The sequence below is a fragment of the Muntiacus reevesi genome, chromosome 6, assembly GCF_963930625.1.
Source record: "Muntiacus reevesi chromosome 6, mMunRee1.1, whole genome shotgun sequence".
NCBI lineage: Eukaryota > Metazoa > Chordata > Mammalia > Artiodactyla > Cervidae > Muntiacus > Muntiacus reevesi.
The window spans coordinates 83,088,017-83,114,174 of record NC_089254.1 but is presented as its reverse complement, the minus strand read 5'-3'; the positions used below and the strand labels follow the sequence as shown (position 1 = coordinate 83,114,174).

The 26,158-nt window shown below is 38.8% G+C and overlaps 1 long non-coding RNA gene and 1 pseudogene across 1 annotated transcript in view; one reads left to right on the top strand and one right to left on the bottom strand.

Annotated features, from left to right (window-relative positions):
• LOC136171112 (uncharacterized) overlaps positions 1-26,158 on the top strand; it is a 1,397,893-nt gene that overhangs the window by 1,367,711 nt on the left and 4,024 nt on the right. The gene's annotated exons all lie outside the window — the stretch shown is intronic.
• LOC136171044 (zinc finger Ran-binding domain-containing protein 2 pseudogene) lies at positions 2,745-3,676 on the bottom strand (annotated as a pseudogene).

Sequence of the window (26,158 nt, the reverse complement as noted above, 5' to 3'; positions counted from 1 at the left end):
TCACCTGTCCAAAGTAGAAATGCCAGTTAGCATTATGTGTGGCTCTAAAACACACAAATTAGCTAGAATAATGTGACTGACTCTGAAGGTTGAATAGCATATCTCACTTACAATTTTATAGTGTCCCCGTATATGTTGTTTAGGCTAGAATGTATATTCATAAAAAAGCTAGAGAATGAGAAGGTATTGAAAGGATCTGTGGGACGTTTGAAGAGACTTGGGCTCTAGTTTTGACGCTGCATTGCACTATGTGTATAGCTTTGGATAAGTAACTTAATTTCTCTGTCTTTACAATGAACCATTTGACCCCAACAATGTCTGTGGTGCTTGCATTTCCCAGAATTTTAATTCTATAAGAAACACAAACCAGATCCGAATTTGGATAGACTCAGGAGAAGGGTAACATCTGAAATGGTTCTTCAGAGTTCTGTGGTAGTTGCTGATCCTCTCGCAAAATGTACCACGAGGGAACTTTCCCTAGATTCTTCCCGGTCAGTTCAGTGAGTACCTTGTGGGATTTATGGAGGAAAGCATGCAAGAGATTTCAACACCTTTTATCTGCAGGTATCTGGCCTTCAAGAGCTTCACCTTGTCACACTAGCCTACACTCATCCCTTTGTAACTTATTAAATTTTTACAGCTGGCTCTCTACTGGTGTCTGTGGCATCTGATGGCATCCACCACAGTTAAGCAACTACCTCTTCCTGTAGGCATCTGTCATCAGATTTCTGTCATTTGCTTCCCTTGTGTCCCCAGTGATCTTATTGGTTAAAGGAAACTTGTTAATTTGACATTTTTTTCAGGTTTTTCTTTGTTGTAAAAGCAACATCATCCTCAATGGTGAAAAATTGAAAGCATTTCCCCTGAAATCAGGAACAAGACAAGGGTGCCCACTCTCACCACTACTATTCAACATAGTGTTGGAAGTTTTGGCCACAGCAATCAGAGCAGAAAAAGAAGTAAAATGAATCCAGATAGGAAGAGAAGAAGTGAAACTCTCGCTGTTTGCAGATGACATGATCCTCTACATAGAAAATCCTAAAGACTCTTCCAGAAAATTACTAGAGCTAATCAATGAATATAGTAAAGTTGCAGGATATAAAATTAACACACAGAAATCCCTTGCATTCCTATATACTAACAATGAAAAAACAGAAAGAGAAATTAAGGAAACAATACCATTCACCATTGCAACAAAAAGAATAAAATACTTAGGAGTACATCTACCTAAAGAAACAAAAGACCTATACATAGAAAACTATAAAACACTGATGAAAGAAATCAAAGAGGACACAAACAGATGGAGAAACATGCCGTGTTCATGGAATGGAAGAATCAATATTGTCAAAATGGCTATTCTACCCAAAGCAATCTATAGATTCAATGCACTCCCTATCAAGCTACCAACGGTATTTTTCACAGAACTAGAACAAATAATTTCACAATTTGTTTGGAAATACAAAAAACCTCGAATAGCCAAAGTAATCTTGAGAAAGAAGAATGGAACTGGAGGAATCAACCTGCCTGACTTCAGACTCTACTACAAAGCCACAGTCATCAAGACAGTATGGTACTGGCACAAAGACAGAAATATAGATCAATGGAACAGAATAGAAAGCCCAGAGATAAATCCACGAACCTATGGACACCTTATCTTTGACAAAGGAGGCAAGGATACACAATGGAAAAAAGACAACCTCTTTAACAAGTGGTGCTGGGAAAACTGGTCAACCACTTGTAAAAGAATGAAACTAGAACACTTTCTAACACCATACACAAAAATAAACTCAAAATGGATTAAAGATCTAAATGTAAGACCAGAAACTATAAAACTCCTAGAGGAGAACATAGGCAAAACACTCTCCGACATAAATCACAGCAGGATCCTCTATGACCCACCTCCCAGAATGTTGGAAATAAAAGCAAAAATAAACAAATAGGACCTAATGAAACTTAAAAGCTTTTGCACTACAAAGGAAACTATAAGTAAGGTGAAAAGACAGCCCTCAGATTGGGAGAAAATAATAGCAAATGAAGAAACAGACAAAGGATTAATCTCAAAAACATACAAGCAACTCCTGAAGTTTAATTCCAGAAAAATAAATGACCCAATCAAAAAATGGGCCAAAGAACTAAACAGACATTTCTCAAAAGAAGACATACAGATGGCTAACAAACACAGGAAAAGATGCTCAACATCACTCATTATTAGAGAAATGCAAATCAAAACGACAATGAGGTACCATTACACGCCAGTCAGCATGACTGCTATCCAAAAGTCTACAAACAATGCTGGAGAGAGTGTGGAGAAAAGGGAACCCTCTTACACTGCTGGTGAGAATGCAAACTAGTACAGCCACTATAGAAAACAGTGTGGAGATTTCTTAAAAAACTGGAAATAGAACTGCCATATGACCCAGCAATCCCACTTCTGGGCATACACACTGAGGAATCCAGATCTGAAAGAGACACGTGCACCCCAATGTTCATCGCAGCACTGTTTATAATAGCCAGGACATGGAAGCAACCTAGATGCCCATCAGCAGACAAATGGATAAGGAAGCTGTGGTACATATACACCATGGAATATTACTCAGCCGTTAAAAAGAATTCATTTGAATCAGTTCTAATGAGATGGATGAAACTGGAGTCCATTATACAGAATGAAGTAAGCCAGAAAGATAAAGAACATTACAGCATACTAACACATATATACGGAATTTAAAAAGATGGTAACAATAACCCTATATGCAAAACAGAAAAAGAGAAACAGAAGTACAGAACAGACTTTTGAACTCTGTGGGAGAAGGAGATGATGATGAACTTGAGTAAGATCTTTTTCGTGGGGAAGAAGAACCCCTGTGGGACCTGGAGCTGGATCTTGATTTTGACCCACGAGATCTCAAACATTCTCTGGAACTGGAACGAGACTTTGCGAACTGGAAGAACTTCTTGAACGCGACCTGGACCTAGACCTTAAACTGGAGTGGGAGGATGAGCGTGATGAAGATCGTGAATGTGAAGACCAAGACTTTGAGCGACTTCGTCTGTTAGATTTCTTTTTATTACTATCTTCTTCTTCACTGGCATCAAGATTATATTTTGAGAGATCAGCATCATCTTCATCCTCATCCTCATCTAATTTATATTTAGAAATATCTCCATCCTCATCCTCTTCTTCTTCCTCAGATTCTTTATCTTCAACTTCCTTTAAAATAGATGCAGGACCAACTGCCTTCCCTCTGTATTTTTTCTTCTTACGTCCAAACTCATCACATTCACCATCAGACTCTTCTCTTTCTATGTATTCAACATTTTCTCTTTCATTAAAACCTCCACCACATCCTGTTCTTTCTTCCAGTTTAGCATACTTGGAGTATTACACATGCTACACTCTGATCTTCTGGCCCAATTCACATTACTGCCAGTTTTACACTGCCAGTCATTAGCACTAAACAAGCCTCGGCTCTTTTCTTCGAGTGTCTTTCCTATTTCAGTGCCCCCTGCTTTCATCATCTCAGCCTCAGTTGTTTTCTCTCGACCACATCTATTACAGCTAGTTCTTCTAGCAAAGTTTACATTTCCACACTTTTTGTCCGGGCAAATCCAGTCACCATTACTGACTCTGAAATTCTTGGTCGACATCTTGGACGCCGCCACCACAACCACCCGCAGCTACGTCTTCCTGAACTAGATCTTAAAAGCTCTCATCACAAGAAAAAAATTTTTAACTATGTATGTGACAGATGTTAAGTAGACCTGTCGTTTTACAATATATACAAATATGAAATCATTATGTTTCACACCTGAAACTAATATAATGTTATATGTTAATTATACTTTCCTATTTAAAATAAATAAAACAGGAATCCCCCCCCCCAAAAAAAAAGTGGGAATAATGCTCTTTCTGTTTTCCAAGGTGAAACTAATACTATAGCAATTGGATATTCCTCATAGTCCACGTAACCACCTTTTCAAGGATGACATGTGCATTGTATTTTCACAATTCTACTTCCCTCCCAGAACTTTATCTTGATGAAATCAGTATATATTAGTGCTTGAAAGTCTTTTATTGATCACAGTTATATTTCTCTGCAACAAAATGTCATATAAACTGGAATTTCAATTTTTTGGCGATGTCTTTAAATTACTTAAATTCATGAATTGTATGCTGGAACGCATGTCTTCCCAGATGGTTCTAATGGTTAAACAACCTGCCTGCCAGTGCAGGAGAGAAAAGAGACCTGGGTTCAATCCTTGGGTCGGGAAGATCCCCTGGAAGAAGAAATAGCAGCCCACTCCAGTATTCTTGCCTGGAGAATCCCATGGACAGAGGAGTCTGGTGGACTAGGGTCACAGAGTTAGACATGACTGAGCAACTGAGCTTACATATATATCCTCAAAGACAGCACAGTCAGTCAAATTAGATTTCATTTCTGTCAGAAATTCTGGCTTTCTTTTTCAGTTTACATAAACAATTATCTAAATATGAACTGTCAGGATATTATAAAACTGAGATAAATTATGGAATAAATCTCATTAACGGTTATGAAAAGCAGTTAAGATTAAAATTATATAAGAACTAAAGTAATGAATACTACTGTAGCCAACATAACTACTGTAATTAAGTTTTTGGAGAGTTTTAAAGACAATAATAAATTATATGCTATTATTCATTACTTAACTTTACTAATGCATTGTGTGACTAGCTAATATTATTTGTGAAGCAAAGAAGATGCTAAAAGGCATAGTATTCCGTGAACAAATGGGTGTACATTCATATATTAGACTGTGATGTTCAGCTTTAGGGAGTAACTTAAAAAGAATTATATATGAAATGTCAGAAGTAGCACCATTCATTTCTTTAAATTTTAAGATTAAACTTTTCTGATGTATTGATACTAGCAAAAGAAAGAAGTATACACTACTAAATACTAATTGACCCAGTAGTTACTGTGTATTTTTATGTACTATAGAATATGCTAAATAGTAAACATTTTTTTATGAAGTGAATTAAAAGGTTGGAGTGAAGACTTAATTATATATACTATATATAATGTGTATATATATATTATGAGACATGTGTGTATATCTATATACATTTTACTGTATTATGGCTAAATAGGTTTTTAATTTTATCACTTCATTGTATGCTTTAATTTTTCTGAGTTTAGATGATATAAGTTTAAATTTGCATCTGCAGGTCTTATTGTAATTAGAAAGAGATGGTATTTCTCCTTCTTTGGTTATTTACAGGAACTTTTTATTCCACCTAATCACTCATTTTGTGGGTGAATACTGAGAAAAATGGAAATGATCACACTTAAGTTAAAAAAAAAACAAAACCCATTTTCAGCCTTTATATTTTCTTTCACATTGGTAAGAGACGAGATGTTGTGAAAAGAGAGATGGAAAATAGAGTCTACTTGATGTTATGAAAGAAGGCAAATGAATGATGGAAGTATGTGAAGTTAATTCCTTTAAAACTATAGGTGTCCTTACATCCCTCAAAAGTTGTCCTATGCCCTCCTTGTCCCAGGGCCATGCATTGTAGGTTGAAAATTGCTGACTTTGCCTTCCTGTCTCACGTTATTGCTGACTTTTAGCTCCCCTGATGCAGAATTTCTGGGACCATCACTGGCCTAACTTCTGTAGACATTTGAGCATGTAAATTTGTGGTATGGTCAAAGGAGGTGAGAGGAAAAAAAGTAGAGAAAGGGATTAAAGTAGAGGGAAAGTAGGAAAGGAAAGAAGCAAATATCAATCTATCTATAGAGAGAAAGATTATACATATGCACATACACACAAACACCTACAGATATAAGGATGAAGAGCCTGCTTCAACTTGAAAACAGATATAGTACTTAGTACTTTTAAAAGTACTTGATCAAGATAACTGTTTCTCATTTTGGTGTAAGTGTTAGGATGAGTTATAACTTCCCTTTGAAATATCTATTGATCACTTGTTCCCAAGTAGAGAGTCCATTGAAATCACCAAGGGATCTTTGAAAAAATCTGAACTTAATGAGTCAGAATTTCTGGGGTAGAATCCTGGAGTATCTGGAGACACATGCACAACCTATGGTTTGCATGTATTATTGCATCTTCACAAGACACCGTCAAGATCTAGGAAACTTAAAACACATATGAGGACGTTTAGGAAGTATGACAGAGAAGGTAGGAAAAAAATCCTTAGGAGTTACAAAATAAGAAAACAATGATACAGCTTGCATTTGTGGGCATATATAAGGAAAAAAACAAGAAGCAGTCCACATGCATGCAAACCTCCTTCGATTTCTGAGTTTTGGAGGATAGAGAAGAGAAAGGATTAACCCCGCGTGTTAGGATGCTAGAGGAACTGGCTGACCTGGAGGCAGGGTGCAAGGGTCTGGAAACATAAGAATGAGAGGAAACTGGGAGGTGAACTGTGCTGGGATCAAAATTGTCTACTTTATAAACAAGCCCCTTTTTACCTCAGACTTTTTTCCAATAATATTCACCATCTATGTCTTCTTAGCTTTCTATTTCTATGGTGACTCGTGTTCTTTTCATAATCAGTGGGAGGTGAACTCTTCTAGTGATCAAGTGCATTTTCCCGCCACCCTCCCCTCCCCAAAAAGGAAGCAACAAATATGAGTGAATATGGATTCCAAAATGCTTTCACTAATGAAAACACCTTCACTTGTTAACCATTCCACAGTCTACAGGTCCTCCAGCTGGGAAATTCTTATTACTTAACCAATCATTTTTCATGTCACAGACTACACCTGTGCTTTCTGTTCCATTGCAAGTGAAGATGGAGAACCATTTTTAAAATGACAGTCTCTCATTTGATACCTGAAATATTACAATTAACTTTGTACCCAATTTTTATTCTTTGTTTCCATTCTTTATTGTTTATGTTTATTCCATTCCATCTTTATTCTTTATGCCCAGTCACTTAGTCATATCTGACTCTTTGCAACCCCATGGGCTGCTGCCTGCCAGGCTCTCCTGTCCGTGGAATTTTCCAGGCCAGAATACTGGAGTGGGTTGCCATTTCCTTCTCCACGGCATCTTCCCTACCCAGGGATTGAACCCAGGTCTCCTGCTTAGCAGGCAGATTCTTTAGCACTGAGTCACCTGGGAAGCCCTTTATTTCCATAGATATTACCATAAAATTTGACATTCTTTATATAGGGATACACTATAGAAATCTTATTTCGCCTCGTTCTCTTTTAACTCCAGCTTTACTGTCTGAGAGGTGCCACAAGGTATTTTTCCTCAAGGCCATTCTTGATTTCAGGTGACAAAAGACAGGCTACCGTTTGTAGGTGTATTGACTCATGCCTCCTATTTTTTCTGGAGTCCAACTCTGTAATCGGTTTCTCTGTAAATCTCCCTCTTTGAAACTAAATGTTCAGAAAGGATATCTAAACTGATGTGAGGCTAAGGTTTTTCAGCACAAGTAATCTCTCAAACCTCTATTTCACTATTCTTCACTCCAGCTATTAAAATTCATAGCAGCAAACTCTGTGAACACTGGATCTATGTGGGCTGGAGGTAAATTTAGGCCTTAATGGAGGATGTCACTCACAAGGCAAGATAATTTCAGGATGGTCTCTTTGCATTTGAATTTTAAAGCACCACAGCAGGAAGAAAGGACTCTTGCCAGTGTAAATTTATGTATGGATTTGGCTTTTGAAAAGTATCTTTAGAATCAGCATATGGATCCCTGAGATCCTATAATAAGCTTGGATAATGAAAGATCGCTTATTTTTATTCCATTTTATTTTTAAAGATGAATTTATGCATTTTAACATCCACAAGAGCCAAAACTATATTTTTGTAGGAGAAAGAAATATTTGGTAGTCCAAAAGTCTGAAGCCAGTTATCTCCTACCACACAATGTTATATGATGATCTCATTTGGCCTTTAGAAAAACAATGTGAAATAAATAAAGTCTAAACAGTGACCATAATCTGTAAAACTAGGCTTTTTATTCTAGTGGTATACTCCATCCCAGATAAGATGGAAGTAATACTATAAGGTTAATTTTGACAAAAATAGAAAAAAATTAATAAACAGCAAAATGTTAAGATCATAGTATTAGATATAGGACTGTGTAAAAACTCACAGAACTGTCCACTGCCAAGAGAGAATTTTGCTGCATGTAAATAAAAAGAAAAAATTGACTATGATGTGGAAGAAACTGAAGATGGAAGATCAGTTCAGTTCAGTTCAGTCTGTCACTCGTGTCTGACTCTTTGTGACCCCATGGACAAGCCTCCCTGTCCATCACCAACTCCCGGAGTTTATTCAAACTCATGTTCATTGAATTGGTGATGCCATCCAGCCATCTCATTCTCCGTCATCCCCTTTTCCTCCTGCCTTCAATCTTTCCCAGCATGAGGGTCTTTTCCAGTGAGTCAGTTCTTCACATCAGGTGGCCAAAGTATTGGAGTTTCAGCTTCAGCATTGGTCCTTCCAATGAATATTCAGGACTGATTTCTTTTAGGATGAACTGATTGGATCTCCTTGAAGTACAAAGGACTCTCAAGAGTCTTCTCCAACACCACAGTACAAAAGCATCAATTATTTGGCACTCAACTTTCTTTATAGTCCAACTCTCACATCCATACATGACTACTAGAAAAACCATAGCCTTGACTAGACGGACCTTTGTGGGCAAAATAATGTCTCTGCTGTTTAATATGCAGTCTAGGTTGGTCATAACTTTTCTTCCAAGGAGTAAGCATCTTTTTATTTCATGGCTGCAGTCACCATCTGCAGTGATTTTGGAGCCCCAAGAAATAGTCTGCCACTGTTTCCACCGTTTCTCCATCTATTTGCCATGAAGTGATGGGACCAGATGCCATGATCTTAGTTTTCTGAATGTTGAGCTTTAAGCCAACTTTTTCACTCTCCTCTTCACTTTCATCAAGAGGCGCTTTAGTTCTTCACTTTCTGCCATAAGGGTGATGTCATCTGCATATCTGAGTTTATTGATATTTCTCCCAGCAATTTTGATTCCAGCTTGTGCTTCATCCAATAGACTGTGACAAATGATTTTAAGTAGTTCAAAGGAAAGTCATAACCACACTGAAGGAAGTGAGAGTGAAAGGAAATGACTTAAGTAGCTTTGAAAAGGAGAGTTTTGACTGGATAATGTAAGACCAAATTACTAAACGTGATCGTTGAACACTGGTTAGTAAATTTGTTTCCTACAGGGGTACGGGTTAGCAATACTGAAACTACTTTATATGTAAGCTAAAAGTAAACAAAAAATATGTTGTGCATAATGTTAGAAAAGGTTTTTAACTATTGGAGAAAGACATTACAAATAAGGAAAGAGGGAAGGCTAGAACTGTGTCACTAAATTGAAGTCAGAGATATTAATGTAAACTCATGTTTTAAAATATTCCAAGAGATAAATACAGAAATAAACATGTATTTGTGCATATATGTAGCTAAATATACATAAAAATATTTCTTAACTCTGCCCACAAAGAGGTCCTACAAACTTTGATACCCCTGTAGCAGTAAGCACACCTAGTGTCTCAATCTTTATTTCTAAATAGCTCTCTTCATACAAACAGCAAGGTTCCTTGGAGAATTGGTTGGTTCTAGGGCTGGGTCAAGTACAATATCAATACAAAATGAGCCTGGGATATTTCATAATTCCAGTAACTATAAAAATACAAAAGGAAAGAAGCTTGTCAAGAGAATATAGGAGCCAACCTGAAGGAACTCCTAATAGATAAAGGGAAATTTTTGAGAAACCAAATAAATAATAGCCACAAGATTATAACCTGTGATGATTAATTTTATGTGTCAACTTGACTCCACCATGGTGCCCAGATATTTGGCCAAACATTATTCTATATGTTTATGTGAAGGTGTCTTTTTTAAAGATGAGATTAAGCAGATTACTTTCCATAATGTGGATGGACTTCACCCAATCAGTTGTCCTGAATATAGAACAAAAACTGATTTCCCTTGAGCAAAAAGAAATTATGCAAACTGACTGCTTTGGGATTCATACTACAACTCTTTCCTGGGTCTCCAGCCTGTTGACCTCCTCTGTAGGCATTCTGGAATGTGAAGTCAAGTGGGCCTTAGGAAGCATCACTACAAACAAAGCTAGTTGAAGTGATGCAATTCCAGCTGAGCTATTTCAAATCCTAAAAGATGATGTGAAAGTGCTACACTCTATATGCCAGCAAAATTTGGAAAACTCAGCAGTGGCCACAGGACTGGAAAAGGTCAGTTTTCTTCCCAATCCCAAAGAAAGACAATGTCAAAGAATGCTCAAACTACCACACAATTGCACTCATCTCTCACACTAGCAAAGTAATACTCAAAATTCCCCAAGCCAGGTTTCAACAGTATGTGAATCGTGGACTTCCAGATGTTCAAGCTGAATTTTGAAAAGGTAGAGGAACCAGAGATCAAATTGTCATGATCCATTGGATCATCAAAAAAGTAATAGAGTTCCAGAAAAACACCTACTATTGCTTTATTGACTAAGCCAAAACCTTTGACTGTATGGATCACAACAAACTGGAAAATTCTGAAAGAGATGGAAATACCAGACCACTTGACCTGCCTCCTGAAAAATCTGTATGCAGGTCAAGAAGCAACAATTAGAACTGGACATGGAACAACAGACTGGTTCCAAATCAGGAAAGGAAGACATCAAGGCTGTATGTTGTCACCCTGCTTATCTAACTTAAATGCAGAGTACATCATGAGAAAAGCTGGGCTGGATGAAGTACAAGCTGGAATCAAGATTGCCGGGAGAAATAACAATAACCTCAGAAACACAGATGACACCAACTTTATGGCAGAAAGTGAAGAAGAACTAAAGAGTCTCTTGATTAAAGTGAAAGAGGAGAGTGAAAACGTTGGCTTAAAACTCAACATTCAGAAAATTAAGATCATGGCATCCAGTCCCATCACTTCATGGCAAATAGATGGGGAAAGAATGGAAACAGTAAGAGATTTTATTTTGGGGGGCTCAAAAATCACTTCAGATGGTGATTGCAGCCATGAAATTAAAAGCCACTTACTCCTTGGAAGGAAAGGTGTGACCAACCCAGACAGCATATTAAAAAGCAGACATTATTTTGTGAACAAAGGTTTGTCTAGTCAAAGTTATGGTTTTCCTGGTATGTTTTTCCATGTATAGATGTGAGAGTTGGACTATAAAGAAAGCTGAGTGCCAAAGAATTGATGATTTTAACTTGGTGTTGGAGAAGACTCTTGAGAGTCCCTTGGACTGCAAGGAGATCCAACCAGTCCTCCTAAACGGAATCAGTCCTGAATATTCATTGGAAGGACTAGTGGTGAAGCTGAAACTCCAATACATTGGCCACCTGATGTGAAGAACTGACTTACTGGAAAAGACCCTGATGCTGGAAAAGATTGAAGGCAGGAGGAGAAGGGGACGACGGAGGACGGGATGGTTGGATGGCATCACTGACTCGATGGACATGACTTTGAGTAAGCTCCAGGAGTTGGTGATGGACAGGGAAGCCTGGCGTGCTGCAGTCCATGGTGTCGCAAAGAATTGGACATAACTGAGTGACTGAACTGAACTGTAGATTTTAGACCTGCTTCTCTGCATTAGTGTGAGTTAATTCCTTGAATTTCTTCTCTCAGTTTCTCTTCATGCACACACACACACACACACACACACACACACACACACACACCAGATATGTGTATATACCTATATATATACACACACACACATGTTCTGTTCATTCTGTGTCTCTGGAGAACACTTGATAACCCAAAGAATAAGATAAATATCCATGAGTCCATGCTAATATAAGTAAATAAATAAATGGGAAAACTGTTCATTACAGAAGAATTCCACTTAATACATGAAGAAGGGAAAAGGGAAACAGAAAAATCACTTTAGAACACCAGAGTGATTGTCATGAGTAAGACCCATTCATGGGTACTCAATGGGTGAAATAGGATATTTAAGTAGTCTCAAAGTGTCTACCTCAAAGTATATATTAATTACAATGAAAGTCTAATAACTTTAAACTGACAGCCAACAGATACCACCTTAACCAAGTGATGAAGGAAAGCATCACCAGTAGTAAGACATATTGATATATCATGTAGTTTCTGATGTGATGCAATGAGAAGGGAACATCATCTCTGTGGAATTCTCCCACAAATCTATGACCTTGTCTTACCATGAGAAAATATGAGACCAACCCAAAAGGAGGAACATTTTGTAAAATACCTGATGAGTACTCCCCCAAATTGTCAAGATACTGAAAGCTAATAAGGAAAGACCAACCACAGATTGGAGGAGCTAAGGGTACATAGCAATAAACCCAATGTGGTAGGCTGGATGGGCTTCCCAGGTGGCTCAAGTGGTAAAGAATCTGCCTGCCAATGCAGGAGATAGAAGAGACACAGGTGTGATCCCTGGGTCGGGAAGATACCCTGGAATAGGAAATGGAAACCTGATCCAATATTCTTGCCTGGAAAATTCTATGGACAGAGGAGCCTGGTGGGCTATAGTCCATGGGGTTGCAGAGTCAGACATGACCGAGCGGATGAGCATACATATACACCCTGGATTGAACCCTAGACTAAAAAAGGGATATTGGTGGGAAAGCTAGGGCAGTCTAATCTAGTCTTTCATCATTAGTATTGTTTAAGACTTTTTTTAAGCAATGTTAATTTTTTTAGTTTTGATACTTATACCAAAATTATGTAAGATATGAACATTAGGAAAAGTTGGGGGAAGGGCACAGAGAGCATTCTGTACTAGCTTTGAGTCTTAAAATCTAAATTTTCAATATAAAATGCTGAAAATATGCAAATCTATTTAGAGTCCATCAGATGCTTTTAAAGGAATGATATGAGTTCTATTTAAAACAGTACTTACATTATGCTAGAAATTATATCATTTCAACTGTTAAACCACATGACAGCATTTTTTAAATTTCAACATAAAAATGTACAAGAGGTACAAAGGTTTCAGAATTCCTCTAGGAGGTAATTGAGCAAAGATATTTACAGTCTGTTGGTTTTGGTGATTTGTCTTAAGTCAATTTATCTCATCAAGCCCACCAGTTCTTTGCTTGCATGTTTCATTTATTTGGGTGGCTTGGAGTTGGGTTAGAGATTATGTTGGAAGTTTAATGCAATCAGAAACCAGCCCTAGAACCCCCTGTTGTGCCAAGCAGGTAACATAAATGAGTGAAGCTGATGAGGTCTAAGAATGAAAACAGTACCAAGTACAATGAGTGATGGGAACTAAGACACTGAGCCTCAGAGTCTGGTGGATAGTAGGAGCTGAACTGGAATGCACATGCTCCATCTAGTAAGGGCAACTCTACCCAAGGACTGGGTGTCTGACTTGTCCAGAGGAGCCAGAACTGTGTATATTTATGTAAACTCTCCCAGTCTTTAAGTGTTGGAAAACAACTTGAAACTTTTGGGTTGTAAAATAACTTCTAAGATACCATGCAGTCCAAACCAAGCACATCTGCTTATTTTTGTCTTCCTTTGTTTCATCTTCCCCTGTTCCGTTTCCTTCCCCATGCCTCCCAGGTAGCTAATATAGAAATTAAAAGTGATATTTTTAATATTTATGTAATAATTTTATATACCTTTTATTCTTAGTTTCAAGAGCAATTCCTAAAGTTAAAAACAACAAGAAAACAAAATCAAAATATGGAAACTTGCTTGAATTTTTACTTGTATATAATCCTCTGTAAATTAATTTCATTAACTGATTAAAAATTCATCATCCCTTGATAATAATGATGGTACTGATGATAAAAAATTATTTTCTATGTGTGAAACACCATTCTGAATTATTTAATTCTCAAAATAATTCTATGAGGTAACTTTTATTAGTAACTTATTCTGAATATGAAGGAGCACAAATTTGATGAGATTAAATTATCTACTAAGGTAACAGAGCTGTATGTCTCTAGGCCATACTTTTGATCATGACACTGAATAAGACAAGCGCCTCATGGAGCGGAGTTGCCAGATAACACACAAATATCCAGTTAAATCTGAATGTCTATTTGCTGTAATTTTGTTTGTTAAATCTGGCAAGTCTACTGTAGTGATAATTCTCTGCATTTATGTATCCCAATTCATTTGAAAAAAGGCAGAGAATTGAAGAGAACTTTCACTAAACCAGAAAAGTGATTAATGAGGCATCTATTCTAGTACACTTTCTTCATCTTCATCAACATGCCTTTTCATTCTCAAAAGCTTTCAAGTGCATCAGAACAGAACAGAACAGAGCATGGTGATATTCATTAATGGCATTTTAACTTCACATTTATCTGTGCTTATCTATGTAAGTAATTTGCATCATTATAATGATTATAACAAGGCAAGCTGCTTGTATTGTGTTTCAACCATCCTACAAAGCCCTACTGGGGCTCAGAAGGTATCCTGCTTCCCAATCTAGATTCCCTGATGTCCTCTGTTAAGTGTCTTACATGTTGAATAAAGTGAGAAAAATCTATATGTTAGTGCTCCAGTTAAGTAATCAGCCAGGTTGTTGCTCAGTCACTCACTCATGTCTGACTCTTTGCGACCCCATGGATTGCAGCACGCCAGGCTTCCCTGTCCTTCACCACGTTCTAGGGTTTGCTCAAACTCATGTCCTCTGAGTCAGTGATGCCATCCAACCATCTGTGGTCCCCTTCTCAAACCTTCAATCTTTCCCAACATCAGGGTCTTTTCTCATGAGTCAGGTCTTCACATCAGGTGGCCAAAGTCTTGGAGCTTCAGCTTCAACATCAGTCCTTCCAATGAATATTCAGCCAGGAAAGCCAATTTATTAGATCAAGGAGGGGCTTCACAGTCCTGTTTCACATTTATGTGAAATTTACATCTTTTTCTTGGCAAGGCACCAAGGAAAACAAGCCTGGATTCGAAGTCAGGGAGACAGAGGCAAGGAATGAGAGAGTGTCTGGTGACGGTGTGGGAGCAGAGATACCCAGGGAGGCTAATGGGGAGAGGTTCTTTGGGAAAGAGAAAAGCAGAACTTTCTCCAATCTTACCAGTACAGCTGGGGAATAGATGTGTGAGTGGCGCTGTTGCTTGTTGCTTGTCAGGCTGACTTGGATTTCAAGCCCTTTTCCCTTTCTGGTGTTAATTTTACTTGCCATGTCATCATTCTAATTTTAATCCCACCGTTCCTTTTTTTCCCTTTTTTTCTTTAGAACTGATCGCTTTCACTACATGTATCTCCAAGAGATTTCCCTGAAATTACTGTGGGAGACAATGATTGGGGAGGGAGGATGGGCAGGGGATTTACAACCGGAGATCTGTGATATTTTTATCCTTTGCATAATTTATTCTGGCTACAATGTTTAGAAGCAAATATCTCCTTTTTTTTTTTAGGCTGAAGTTTGAAGTAACACTGTGTAGAGTTTCTCCCTTGCAAATCTCCTAAGTATAGCAAAAGCATTTCCTCTTGAATCAAAAAGCCACGATGATTTGCCAAAGGGCCAATGCTAAGCAAAATTCGGAACCTGGGAAAATGGATGGGGGCTCCCTCTTACCCTCCCATGTAGTCACTCATTCTGGGGGCACTTCTTTGACCTCAAATGTCTGATTCCCTCATATTACATTCTGTTTTCATACCAGAGTACTCTATACAGGTCTTCACTCTTTCTGCTACTTGTCAGTTCTTTTGCGTATTTGGTTATGTATTAATTCATTTTGCAAGTGATTGTTAAGTATCTGCCAAGTACTTGGCTGTTCTAGGTGCTGAGGTCCAGAACAACAGTATATGAATGAAGCAATGTCCTTGAACCCATATGTGTGTCTAGGGGAGGAGACAAATAATGGGTAAGTAACACATGATGCGGATGGATATGTATACAATGTACAAATACGTAAGTATGTGTAAGTACAGTCATCCTTTTGTATAACATCAGGGAATGTTTCCAAACCCCTGCAGATACCAAAATCTGCAGATGCTTGTGCTGTGATATGCTTAGTCACTCAGTCATGTCCAACTCTTTGCAAACCTATAGACCATAGCCCGCCAGGCTCCTCTGTCTATGGGTTTCTCCAGGGAAGAATACTGGAGTGGGTTGCCATGCCCTCCTCCGGGGCATCTTCCCAACCCAGAGATCAAACCCAGGTCTCCAGCATTGCAGGTGAATTCTTTACTGTCTGAGCTACCAGGGAATGCTTAAATCTCTTATATTGAATATAAAATAGATAGTATGATCAGTCCTCCATGCCTGTGGATGTGGAACTCATGGACACGGAGGGCTGACTATATTGAAATATAAAAGTATAAATATATACTGTCAGCTGGAGATAAATGCCATTAAGAAAAGTTAAGGTTAGAAGAGAGAATTCTACTAGTAACAGTGGTCAGGAAGGGCTCTTTGATAGCATGTATTTGAACAGCAACCTAATTGAAGCAAAGGAGTAAACCAGGAAAATACCTTGAGGTGGAGAGATCTGTGCAGAGGAACAGAAAGAGCCAAGATCTTGAGGCTTGAACAGCAAGAAAGCCTGTGGGGGAGGAGATGAAGTCCAAGTGGCAGGCAGGAGGCAGAGTGCACAGGGCCTTGTAAAGACTTTTACTGTTAAGGGATGCTGATGGAGGGTCGGAGATACAGAAAAGTAACAAGGTGAAATTGATATTGGGAGACAGTTCAATAGCACTTCCCAAACCCACCACATTTTTTTTCATGCATCTGTAGCTTTGCGTGTACTATTACTCCTGCCTTCTAATGCTCTTTCTCACTCCATCTCTATGCCTCTATTGTATCTTGTGCAAATGTCTGTTGTACCACATTACAGTACGCTGTGATTATTCATTGGGAGATTATCTCAATTGTGTGGGTACAAATGAAGCCATGGATATTCTCATGATCTATCCACAGAATGATAGAGCCATCCCTTATCAAACTGTTGAGTGGATGAATGAATGATGTCGTGTTTTAGCTTCTTGTTTCACTGCGAAGTAAAGTTTCAGATTAGAAATCTCTTTAACTGAAGATTGGTTTAATGATATACCACATAAACTTGGCTTTTACTTATTTTTTCTAGTAAGTAGAGTTTAAAAGCCAACTAGAGCCAATAACCTGTTTTATTATGTAGTCTCTAAGTTATGACCAACCTAGACAGCATATTAAAAAGCAGAGATGTTACTTTGCCAACAAAGCTCCGCCTAGTCAAGGCTATCGTTTTTCCAGTAGTCACGTATGGATGTGAGAGTTGGACTATAAAGAAAGCTAAGCACCAAAGAATTGATGTTTTTTTTTTTTTTTTTGAATTGATGCTTTTGAACTGTGGTGTTGGAGAAGACTCTTGAGAGTCCCTTGGACTGCAAAGAGATCAAACCAGTCCATTGTAAAGGAAATCAGTCCTGAATATTCATTGCAAGGACTGATGTTGAAGCTGAAACTCCAGTACTTTGGCCACCTGATGCAAAGAGCTGACTCATTTGGAAAGATCCTGATGCTGGGAAAGATTGAAGGCAGGAGGAAAAGAGGACCACAGAGGATGAGATGGTTGGATGGCATCACTGACTCAAGGGACATGAGTTTGAGTAAACTTCGGGAGTTGGTGATGGACAGGGAGGCCTGGCGTGCTGCAATCCACGGGGTTGCAAAGAGTCGTACATGACTGAGTGACTGAACTGAACTGATTCTCTAAGAAACAAGCTTTTCTTGAAACTATGTACAGTTCTTTAAATGGGTATTTTTAAAGACGTGCATTAACCTGGAGCTGTTATGATATAAGCCAGTTTAATGGTATAATTCCTTCTTTATATTCTTTTTAAAATCTCTAAGTGTGCCAGGGACTGTCTGCTAGTGTGTGCATGCTAAGTCACTTCAGTTCTGTCCTACGCAGTGTGACTCCATGGACTGTGGCCTGCCAAGCTCCTCTGTCCATGGGGTTCTCCAGGCAAGGATACTGGAGTGGGTTGCCATACCCTCCTCCAAGGGATCCTCCCAACTCAGGAATGGAACCTGCGTCTCTTATGTCTCCTGCCCTGGCAGGTGGATTCTTTACCATTAGCACCGCCTGGGAAGTCCCCTGTTTGCTAATACTCAACCACAACCCCTCTCTTCCATGCATTCTCCTGTTTTCAGGAAGACTGAAACCATTTTCTTAGACCCCTTTGAGGGCTGGGTTTCAGATAGCCATTCCAGTAGGAGAAATGGAAGTGAAACAAAAAGGCGGGAGGAAGGTAGCGCTCCTCTGTTCCTAGCCCTGGAGGTGGCAGGATTCCTCATGGTGGCGGTAGATCCAGCAGCCTTGGAGACAGCTGCTCCCTAGAGTTAGCACTGGAGACTCAGGACAAGCAGCGGACCAGTCCTTCCCCGTTGCAGTGGTTGATCTCCAGTAGGGTCAGTGGCGAGTCTAACCTTCTGGCTCTGGAGCCTCAGTGGAGCAGCTTTCTGGTCTTTGAGTGACATCCTATCTCTGTTCAGCCAGACCTGCTAACACATTTGTTACCAATTCCCTGAACTAAATCCTTCTTTGTTGAAAGTACCTAGAACAATTTCTGTTTTCTTCACTGGAAACTGACTGATAAGGGCTAGAACACATTTGTACATTCTCAGATAGAGACCAAAACAGCCTGGAAGTCACATTCTTCTCCTTACTCTAGTTTCTAAGTACATACTTCTAACTGATATTATTAAAAATGATTCATTTTCAAGCTAGATAACATTCCTGTTTTCTTCAGGGTTTTTTTTTTTTTAAACTAATAAAGGAAATAATCTTTCCCACAAAGCCCAGCATGGTTCTAAGCATCATATGTCCAAAAACATGCTTGTTGAATTACAGCTAAATTAAAGTACAAAAAGAACTGCAAAACTAATAAAATATGGATGAATCCTCTGAAATGTGTCTTCATGGCCAATACAGAAATTCAGGGCCCAAAAAGAGTAGCGGTAACTTTGACTTTTCTTGCTTTAGTGTTGTCTGTTGTCTATGGAAGGATGCAAAATGTTGTGCAGACTTTCCCTAGCTTATTTATATAAATGTTCCATTTCAGTAGGTGAGTGATTCCTCAACCAACTCCATGTTCATGGACTCCAAAGTAACCCACCATATCTTTAATTAGTGCAATTCTGCAGATAAAACCACTGTTTGGGAATGAATAGGTCAGTATAGAACTCAAGGAGTATTTGGGAAATAGTTACTTGGTAGTGTGCAAAAGCTAATTGCCTTGTAGTTGTGGAAATAGTAAAGCAGGACTTAGTGAAGCAAGCCCACTTCCAGGCCCAGATTGAATCTATAATGGGATATAGGGTTAAGAGAGAGAGAAGTGGCAAAAGCCTGAGTATAATGAAAGAGAGTTTGGACTTGAATATAATGAACAGAGTATTTGATGTGTGGCTGAATTGAGTGGATTTTAAATGTGACCCACTGACTAGGTTCTACTCACTAGGGTTTTTTCCTTTTCATTTGTTTCTTCTTCTTCTTCTCTCTCTCTCTCTTACTTTTTTAAATAAATAATCCCAATAGATGATATATGTCCACTGGGAGACATAGCCAGTGAGTAATTTGAATTCGATGTAAACATGAAAAAGGTGAATTTAGTGCCCAAAACAGGGACACTTTCAAAAAAGGCTGAGGAGCCAGGATTGCCAAAGTCAACCAAGATTTTCAGACTGAAAGAAAAAGTTGGCCTGACCAGTTTCCTTTATGTCATTCTCTGGAGGGTAGGTATTGTGACCTTTGCAGATGAGTCAACATTTGATTTGGTGGGAAAAGTGATCATCATTCTTCTTATCTTCAACCAGCTACAATTTATGGGATATTTGGGAGAAGCAAAGGAAAGTAGTGACTCAAAATGGAATTAGAGCAGTTCTAGGCAGAAATGGAGGGGTGGGTTTGGGAGACACGTGAGAAAAGGCTCAGTGAGACCAGCTGACCTACCTGTTGTGGAGAGAGCAAAGGGAGGCGTCCAAGAGGGGATTAAAGGTTCAAACCTAAGAACCTGGTTTTGTTCATGGGGTGGAATTTATGGAGTTCTAAGGGTGCAGAAAGGAGGACTGCCTGTCAGTGCCTTAAATGCCTTGCTATTTTCCAAGTTACAGTTCTCTCTCTAGTCATAGAGTAGTCTGCCATTGAACTGGTTAGTCATGATTTTCCATGCTTTATTCAAGCTCCCTTCACTTCCTGTCAGGAGCCCACTGCACACAGTTTCAGGGGGATTTCTCACCTGCCAAAGCTCAAAGCAAAGGCAATAGATTTTACATCAGAAAGATGCAATGAGGAAGATTTACTTCGAAAGAGTAGAAAAGTCTGCGGAAATGCTGAGAGATTTCCTCCTAGAGTCTGAATCATTTATACCCCCTAAAGTCAAGGTTAAGCAATTTTAATGTTAGCAAATTACAGTTCTAAGCAGAAAGACAAGAGCAGATTTGTACCAGGTTGGAAAATGTGTAAGTATGTTCAAGGAGTTCAGCATGATGGCTTGATTTACATATATTGTGAAATGATGACCACAATAGGTTCAAATAACATCCATCTTCTCTTACAGACCCAATACGTAGAAAAGAAAGGAGAAAAAAATAAAGGAAAGATATTCTCGTTGTGATGAGGACTCAGATTTACTAACAACAACTTTTCTGTGTGTTATCCAGCAGTGTTAACTATTGTGATACGTTGAACATTACATTCCAAGATTCATTTTTTTCTTACAACTGGAAGTTTGTACCTTTTGACCACCATCACCCATCTCTCCCACCTTTCACCTTGCACCTGTTGTAACCAGCAATCTGTTCTATGAGCTTCGGGTTTGTTTGTTTTTTAAGATTCCACATATAAGTGAAATCACATGGCATTTGATTTTTCTCTGACTTATTTTCTGTGATTTTTCTCTTCACTTAGCATAGTGCCCTCAAGGTCTATCATGTTGTCACAAATGACAAGATTTTCTTTTTTTTCTCAAATAAGCAACAATCCGTTGTATAGATATATAGTACATCTTTGTCCTCTCATCCATCAAGGGACAGTGATGTTGTTTTCATGTCTTGGCTATTATAAAATTATGCTACAGTGAACATGGGGGTGTATATATCTTTTTGAAATAGTGTCTTTGTTCCTTTCAGATAAATACCTGGAAGTGGAATTGCTGGGTCATATGATAGTTCTATTTTTTAATTTTTTGAGGAACCTCTGTAATGTTTTCTATAGTGAGTGTACCAACTTACAGTCTCACTGACAGTGCACAAAGATTCCTTTTTCTCCACATTCTCGCCAACACTAGTTATTTCTTGTCTTTTTGATAATAACCATTCTAACATGTGTGAGGTGATATCTTGTGGTTTTAATTTGCATTTCTCTGATGAGTGATGTCGAGCATCTGTTCATGTAACTGTTGGCCATCTGTATGTCTTCTTTGGAAAAATGTCTATTCAGATTCTCTATTTTTTAATCAAATTGTTTGGGGTTTCTTTTTGCTGTTGAGCTGTGTAAGTTGTTTATGTATTTTGAATATTAACATCTTATCAGATATATGACTTGCAAACATTTTGTCATTCAGTAGGTTACCTTTTTTAACTGGGGTTTTTAAATGGAGTTTGAATTTTGTCAAATTTTCATTAAAAATCCATGATTTTTCCCCTTACTTTTTAAATGTGATGAACATATTACTGGATTCCCAACACTGAATCACCTTAGAGTCCTGAAGTAAATGCTAGTTGGTCATGATACATTGTTTTTTAATTTATATTTCAAGTGTTGTTGCTAATCACTTAAAATTTTTGTACTAATTTTTTGAAAGGAGATGTCTTTCAAAAGATATCTTTCTATATTTTTTGTGCAGTTTTTAACTTATTTTGACATTAAATGTGAATCTGCCTCATAAAAACAATTTTTCAGTTTTTCTTTTTTTCTAGGGTTTAAAATAATTTAAATAGCTTTAGGATTAGTTGATCTTGAAAAATCCAATAAAATTCCCTTGTGAAACTAGTTGAGCCTCATACATTTTAACATGAAAGTTATTTTTACAATTTTCTTAATCTTTTTAAGAACTAAAAGTTCTCTTTGGACTTTTTATCTCAATTGGGCCAATTCTGCTAAATTAATTTTCCTAAAAGACTAACAATTTGTACTAGAATTTCAAATCTAGTTCCAGAGAATTATATGAAGTTGTCCAGTCAATATGACAGCTTTTTATTTATTTCTCAATTATGCTTTCAATATATCTTTACTTTAAAAATTCAATTGAAGCTAGCATTTTCTAGTCACTATTCAAGTTTTGTGTGGTGTCAATATATTTTATTATTTTTTCCGATTCTCTCTCACACTGGTTTATTTGCTTACGCATTTGCTACTTTTATTATTTTGAACTCATGCTTGGCTGAACTTAATCTAAGAGGCACAAATCAGGAAGAACTACTCCCAGAAAATATTTTCTGCTGCTGGGACCCAGAGGGTAGCATCGCTCTGAAACCGTGTGATTGACACAGAGATACAGCATCTAGATCTGCTTTCAAGAGAGAACTTGCTGCCCCACTGCAGAGAGTGTGCTAAATAGACAACCTCCAGTTTTTATCCACTTGGGTTCTGCTCAGTTGTGGGAAGCCACTGCATTCAGCTTCTTTCAGCTGTAGGAAGCCACTGGTATCCCTGTATCTCCTCCCTCCTGAGCCTCCCTTCCACCGACAACCCCCATCCCACCGCTAAGTCGTCACCAGCACCGGTTGACTCCCCGTGTAACATGAAAGATTTAACAATAACCAGAGGCATACGGATCACTTGTGGGGCTTAGAGTGGAGCTGCCAGTATGTGCAAATGCTGAGCACCTTATTTTGTATATACTATACTGATTTATATGGTCTTCAAGAGACCATGAAGCAGGCGTAATGGCCTGGCTATACCTACCCCCATTTGGAATACTCACTCCAGATCGCCCCACTGGGCTGACCGAGGTTTTGTCCTGCATCACTATTCCTTTTCTTCCTCCACCCCATCCTGTTCCCTCTTTATTCCCTTCCCAGGTGTTCATCCCTAATAAACAACTCCCTCAATCTCTTACCTCAGCTCTGCTTCTGAAGAAACGAACCTGCAACAGACCACTTTAATTCAATTTTATTGACACGGGTTTTTCATGACCTTGCAAATAACTTACCCATGAATATCAGGTCCAAAAGTCAGCAGTTCTATAGTTATAAATTCCAAGAGGAGACTTACAGATGACACATTTATAGCTCAGAGAGACTAGATGGCTGGCATAAAGTCACATAGGCTTGTGGTACTATCTTGTGGCTGCTTTGCTGTGATAAGCAAATCTAGGAACAAGTCAAGTTAAATCAAACCAGATTTGTTGTGTTTTCAATGCATTTTTAAAGAGACAACAGGCTCTACTGATTTCAAATAAAAATTATTAACATGAAAGATTTCTAATGTTTTAAAATTTATTTTTAATTGGAGGGTGATTACTCTACAATGTTGTGTTGGCTTCTGCCTTACAACAATGTGAATCAGCCATAAATATACATATATCTTCTCCCTCGTGAGCCTCCCTCCCACCCCACCCCTCTAGGTGGTCACATGTAACAGGAAAGATTTGATAATAATCGAAGGCAGACAGATCATGTGTGGTGTTTAGAATGGAGCTGCCAGTGCAAACTCAGAGCACCTTATTTTGTATATAGTGTACTGATTTATATGATCTTCAAGCACAGGTATGACAGCTGTTGGACAGAGATTGTTTCAAGACATTTATGATATAAAAGCAATGAATGTTTCTTCTGTTTTGCAAACATTCTTGCTTCTAGAATTCTATGCTGGGTAAACTCTGGGTTAACGATGAGAACCAGTTTTGGCTTTGCCCTTTTCTCACTTTCCCCAAAGCTATCCTGTTCCTCGCTCTTCTTTCCATATGTCTCTGCAAATGCTGTAATAGGGTCGATGGCAATGTGAGTGTGATAGCTTGCCTAAAAGGAAAGCCTCAAATGCATTCTGAAAAAAGCCTCAGTGACAACACTTTGCGTACGGCAAAGGTGACAGATGTTGCTAGGAGGAGGGCCATACTTTTCATGGCTACGGAGCACCTTTCTTGGGGGCCAACATTATGTTCCTCCCAACAAACCATCTGTCAATGCCTCCAAATGCACCTTCTGAGATGGAATAACAAAAGTGCTAATCTTTGAGGCTGTAATCACTCATGCTGTAATTGCTCTTGTTATGGCACGCTCAGTCCCATCAACAGGGTTTTCCCTACTGGTGGGAAAGAGCTTTTGCAGGCACTGAGAGGTTCTGCTCTGTGCTGCCTCCAGAGTCTCACGTATCAAGTCCCTGATCCACTCTGAGATATAGGGTTGAATAGAGAAGGGACTGGCTGATGTGGGTCTGATCTGGTCCTGACGTAAAACCTCTGAATTGGATTCACATCCATTGTAGCTGCTTTTCTCTAAAGAGGAGGGGTATTTCTGATTAATTCAGAATCATTTTTCTAGTCTCACTGGTGTTCTTGGAAAGATTTTAATTCCTTTCTTTTTTTTTTTTTTTTGCTTATGCCCCATGTATTTTTATTTTTTAAGACAGCTGATCTGTCTATACTGCAATTCAAACTCCTTCCATTTGGTCATACTGGCCAGGAGTTCCTTTATCATGCATGCTAGTGAGATCAAATAGATGGGGAAACAATGGAAACAGTGACAGACTTTATTTTCTTGGGCCTCCAAAATCACTGTGGATGGTGACTGTAGCCATGAAATTAAAAGATGCTTGCTCCTTGAAGGAAAAGCTTTGACAAACCTAGACACTGTATTAAAAAGCAGAGATATCACTTTGCCAACAAAGGTCCACATAGTCAAAGTTATGGTTTTTCCAGTAGTCATGCACGGATGTGAGATTTGGACCAAAAAGAAGGCTCAGCTCCAAAGAATTGATGCTCTGGAACTCTGGTGCTGGAGAAGAGACTCCCTTGGACAGCAAGGAGTTCAAACCAGTCAATCCTAAAGGAAATCAGTCTTGAATATTCATTGGAAGGACATGCTGAAGCTGAAGCTTCAACACTTTGTTCACCTCATGCAAAGAACTGACTCATTAGAAAAGACCCTGATGCTGGGAAAGACTGAAGGCAGGAGGAGAAAGGGACGACAGAGGAAGAGACGGTTGGATGACATCACTGACTCGATGGATATGAGTTTGAGCAAACTCCAGGAGATAGTGAAGGAAGGGAAGCCTGGCATGCTGCCGTCCATGGGGTCGCAGAGTCAGAGACAATTGAGCAATTAAACAACAACAGCTGGAAAGATCTGCCTTGAGGGACAAGGCTTGTTACCTTAGGGTCTGCTCTTTGAGGCCAAGACCACCAAGGAGCTAATCTACCAAGTAAAGGAGAGTCTTCTGGGAATTCCAAAAACACAGTCCACTGGGAGTTTTGATCTATCCTAGCAAGCTCATCTCCTGAGCCTTTGCTCTCTTTTCACACACTACCAGAGAGTTCTGGTATTGGTACCCACCTAATGGGAGCTAACACTTTCCCAAGCATCTAAAAACCTCCCCAGCTGTGCTTCAGGACTGAGGCTCTTGAGAGGACATTAGAGTCTATCTTGCAGGAAGTGTGCCCTCATATTGATAAACTCTGCTTTATCCAGCCTTATGTTTTGCCACCACTTGGTCCAGTACTCTTTGCAACCCTCCCAGGCATATTTTCCTGGTTCCAGCTAGTAGAGTCTGGGGCCTGTAACTCCTTCAGAGTAAAATCTGAGGAATGGAAACAACATAGAGAACAAGAAGGAGCTGTGGAAGAATCTGATCCCTGGTAGTTTCAGGAAGAGTCCAGTGTCATCATGATATGGTGGGGGATTCTGAAATGTAAATTGTACCACAAACACTGTCCCATCTTGAGATGGGGAGTGCAACTGTTAGATTCCTGTCCAGTAAATCATTGACCATTGCAGTGGTACAAATGGCATCAAGATGGCTTCAGTCATGCCAGGCATGACTCCAGAGGAGACTGGAGGTGTGAATTGTTAGCTGAAGCACTCTACAGCTACTAGGGCTTGGGTTCGTCAGGGATGGCGGGAGTTCTGAGCAGGACACCGAGACAGTCTGTTGCAGCATTTATCAAAATGTTTCTGATTTGTTAATTCTTATGATATGATACTTGGCAAATCTTCACTAATATTTTAATCAGAGTGTATTATTCTCTGCTTTCTATGTTTACAAC